General features: G+C 44.8%; 1 protein-coding gene across 1 annotated transcript in view; it reads right to left on the bottom strand.

Moving 5' to 3' along the window:
• The window catches only part of SYAP1 (synapse associated protein 1), a 36,386-nt gene that overhangs the window by 6,791 nt on the left and 24,941 nt on the right, over positions 1–4,654 (bottom strand). The window lies entirely within an intron of this gene.

Below are 4,654 nucleotides of genomic sequence, written 5' to 3'. Positions count from 1 at the left end.
ATCACTTCCACCTCAGCCTTCCAAGTAGCTGGAACTACAGGCATGCGCTACCACGCCCAGCTGATTTTTTTTTGATTTATTGTAGAGATGAGGTCTCGCCAAGTTGCCCAGGCGGGTCTTGAACCCACAGGCTCAGGCAATCCACTCACCTCAGCCCCCCAAAGCGCGGGATTACAGGCTGAGCCACCGAGCCCGGCTGAATGGATGATTTTAGAAGGAGCCTTTTTTTTTTTTTTTTTTTTTTTTGAGTTGGAGTCTCACTCTGTCACCCAGACTGGAGTGCAGTGGCCGCTCCCGGCCATCGCAGCCTCGACCTGCTGGGCTCCGGCGATCCTTCCGCCTCAGCCTTCCAAGGAGCTGGAACTACAGGCGCGTGCTACCACGCCCAGCTCATTTTGATTTATTGTAGAGATGAGGTCTCACCAAGTTGCCCAGGCAGGTCTCGAACCCATGGGCTCAGGCAATCCACTCACCTCAGCCTCCCAAAGGCACGGGATTACAGGCTGAGCCACCGAGCCTGGCTTATAAGGAGCATTTTCAAAGTAGAGTGAGGTTTGGAGGAGATTCACATTGGCTTTAGAATCAAAAGCTGAACAACTGGATATACAGAACAGCTATCTTCCCCAGAGCAGCAAAAGACAAGTCACGGAGCGCCAATGAAAACTTCAGAATTTCTTGATCTTTTAATGGTACTAACACTGCCCTCAGCAGGGGAAAGCAGGGCTCTGCTGTGAGAGCAAAATGATCGACCTGGAGACTGGAAGTGGAGCCAGGACTCCACCAACTACTTACTGTTTCCAGGAGGATTAAGTGCTTTCCAGCAGTGAGAGGAAAGCACTGTGGGTGCTGTTCCTTATGAAAGGGAGTGTCTGGCAGCTTGCTGATAATTTGCCTCAGCAAGAGCCAGCAATGAGGAGAGAGAGGTTTGCTAAAAAGACTGAAGAACAGTTCAACCTGAGAACTCTCCATGCTTCTCAAACTTGGCTGCCTGGGCAACCAAGTTTGATAATCACCTAGTGTGGGGTGTTGGTGTCCAAGTGGGATCAGGTAAGTGTCCACACCGAGGGTGGCCTGGAGTGGAGAATGAGAAATGTGTCTGAGTGGAGAAGTGGCAAAAATGGGAGACTGGTCACATGCAGGAGGACTGATTGCATAAGTAAAAATATTAAGGATTGTGGAAAGTAGGTTTCTCATCAACAGAGAAGGGAGTTACAAATGTGGAAAGGGAAAAAAATGAGTGATCCCTGTGGTGGGTAGCACTGGGAATACATGGCTTTCATTCCATGTAGACACAGATGAGCACACACATTCCCTAGCTGTGTCCACTGAGAGAGTGCCGAATAGTGACATCTCAAAGGTGATGAGCACATCCAGCACCCAGATCTTGCTTTCTAAATACCAGTTTTCACTAAAAGGAATCAGAGCTCCCTGCAAAAACAACTAACTCCAGGGTTAGAGCAGGGAAGGAACAAGATGAGTCTGAACTACCTTGTGCCAGAAAGCGAGGAAACACTAGAAGAATGATGGGAACCCACTAAAAGAACAAAAAGTCAGTTTGAACCAGCTTACTGGCCAAACTGGTGATAGTCTGAGCATCAAAATACACAATGGTAGCAACAGATTATAACCCACTGCACGAGTTCATACAGATATAAATACATGGAGTTTCCAAGTACCTCCCTGCAAAATATGAATTACTTTCAAAGAGGAAAAGAGCAACCTTACAGCCAAGAAACCTGGCAGACAACACCTTTATCAAGTGACCCAAGCATGAATAGTAATGGGACAAAAGGCAGCACATGTTACCTGAGAGGATGCAGCAGACAGGAGATTGATGGGACATGAAAACCAAATGTAACTTATGAGTCTGAACTGGACTCTTTTGCTAAAAAAGGACATTACTGGGATGAATGAAAAAATGTGAGTAGGGTTTGAGAATTAGATGATAATAATGTGTAAATGATGATTTGCCTGTTTCAATGCAAACATTGTGGTCATGTAGGAGCATGCTTGTTTGTATGAGATACATTATGGCATTTGGGAGTCATGGAGCATCAGATTTCAATGATTTGGAAAAAAGTTATTTATGTCATACCTCTAAACTTTCTGTAAGTTTGTGAGTATTTCAAGATGTTGATGATTGCTCACCTTGGTGCAATTAAATAAAAATCTTGAGGGCAGAAGACAAAACAAAAACATGAAATGTAGATGTGCACACAGACATATACACACTCCCCCAAACCAAGGACACCCAAGGAATGGCTTTGATGACCTACAAGGTGTATGCAATTTGCTTTTTGTTTTTGTCTGGGGGAGTGACTCATCTTATAAGTGTATTTTTATGAGAGTAGGAAAATGCCTCTGTACTCCCTGGTTTGTTAGAAAGGATGCAGCGTTCTTAGAATTAGGGGAAAATTGAGAAGAAAGCATGACGGAAAGGGACTTTGAAGGAATAAAAGAAAATCAATGAGAACCTGCAGAAAACACTGAAACTCAGGCTTGTGAGTCTGGGTAGAGCTTGCCTTAGATGAGACATCAGAATGCACAGCTTTGAAAGTGACAGTGGCAGCAAAATGCAAGATTACCTACACACGCTAGGCCAGGCAACAAGATGGAATTTGCTGCTAGACACAATCCATCTCTCTTTTACTAATTCCACCAACATTTATCACGGGCCACATGCATAAGGCACCTTGCTGGGTGCTGGGGAGATTCAGGGATGAATAAGACAAATTGCCATCATAAAAGGTTACAGGAATAACAACTTGTCACTTGTTAAATTCTTACTACACTGCCAAGCAGTGCTTCCCAAACTCACGCTGTTGCACAAGTCTCTTTCTCATAATCTTTCTAGGAAGTAGTTCAGTAAGAAGGAGACCTGAATTAACAGCAATTCATAAGGGGTTACAGCTGATCACAAGTTTGGCTGAGCAAACAGTATGCCGCCGCTGCTAAAAGAGCTAATGAAATCTTATGCTGCATTAAAACACAAGATATGCTATGGTGTGTTCTGCAATTACTCCTGAGAACTCATTTTAATGATGACACTGAGAAACCAAAAGGTGTTTAGAGGCAAATCACCAGGAGGAAGGGGAGAGGGTATAGATACCTGAAGAAACTAAGAACTGGCTCTTATACCGTAACAACAGAGCCATACAAAAGTGAAATTAGCTTTCCTCTGAGATAATGGGCTGCCTAAATATCTTCAAGATCATTTTAACTCTGAGCTCTACAAAATGTCCAAAATGAAGCTCAGGTGTATGAGTTATCTATGCTGGATCATGGACAATGTTTGCTCTCGATTCATAGAGATGAACACTCAGAATGCTTTCTTTTTCAGAACCTCTCCCTCTTAATGTAACAGGAAGTAGTCATAGAGGCTCAATGTAGAAATAGTCTGTGTCACCCTCTGCAGAAGTCACAATGCAGATGACATACTAAAGATTCTGAGAAATCCTCTGACAAAGAAATCCATTGAGCACAGCAACTCCCAAACATTTTTCTGATGATTTTAAAGCATCAGTATTGGCTCGGTGGTGGCTCAGCCTGTAATCCCAGCACTTTGGGAGGCCGAGATGAGAGACCTGCCTGAGCCCGCAGGTTTGAGACCAGCCAGGGCAACTTGGCGAGACCTTGTCTCTATGACAAATCAAAAATTAGTCAGGTGTGGCAGTGCGTGCCTGTAGTTCTGACTACTTGGAAGGCTGAGGTGGAAGGATGGCCTGAGCCCAGCAGGTTGATGCTGGGGTGACCGTGAGTGTGCCACTGCACTCCAGTCTGGGGAACAGAGTGAGACCCCAATTCACCACCACCAACAACAACAAAAGCATCAGTATCCTGTGAACACCCTCTGGGAAACACTTGACAAATGTCACAGGCTGAGGTGAGAAAGGACTTGTGATTTTCCTACTGTTGTCAAAAGAAGGGCTTCAGAGAGTACCTGTGGCATGTCAGGAGGGCCCCATCTCAGTCACACGACAAAGTTGTCATAGGGAAGGGCTAACATACTAATGTGCATTTTTTTTTTTTTGAGTTGGAGTCTCACTCTGTCGCCCAGACTGGAGTGTAGTGGCATGCTGCCAGCCACCATGGCCTCGACCTGCTGGGCTCCGATGATCCTTCTGCCTCAGCCTTCCAAGTAGCTGGAACTACAGGCGTGTGCTACCATGGCTGGCTAATTTTTTATTTATTGTAGAGGCGAGGTTTCACCAAGTTGCCCAGGCAGGTCTCGAACTCGTGGGCTCAGGTAATCCACTCACCTCAGCCTCCCAAAGCGCTGGGATTACAGGCTGAGCCACCGAGCCCAGCTATGCATTTTGAAATACAGGTCAAGTGTTGTTTTGTTTTCTAAGGCATTCCTAGTTAATGGTGGCTTCTGTTTAGAAAAAAATGTTTCAAAGGATCAAAGTTGCACTTCTGTGTGTCAGGACAGAAAAGTCCAGAAGCCCTATATTTGTGTGTGATGACTTGTTTTTATTTTGATTTATGGAAATTTTCAACAAAAGTGGGACTAGAATAAACCCCATGTGCCAGTGACCTACCTACAGGATTCTCAGCATTTTGCCAGTCGTGTGCCATCTATTCCTGCCCCCCCAAGTACATGCTTTTCTATAGGTAGGGGTTGGAATTTTTTTTTTTTTTTTTTGAGTTGGAG

Source organism: Carlito syrichta, unplaced genomic scaffold, assembly GCF_000164805.1.
Source record: "Carlito syrichta isolate Samal-C Ts95f unplaced genomic scaffold, Tarsius_syrichta-2.0.1 Scaffold304715, whole genome shotgun sequence".
Taxonomy (NCBI): Eukaryota; Metazoa; Chordata; class Mammalia; order Primates; family Tarsiidae; genus Carlito; species Carlito syrichta.
The sequence above is the reverse complement of the archived record's forward strand: the minus strand, read 5'-3'. Positions and strand labels throughout refer to the sequence as shown.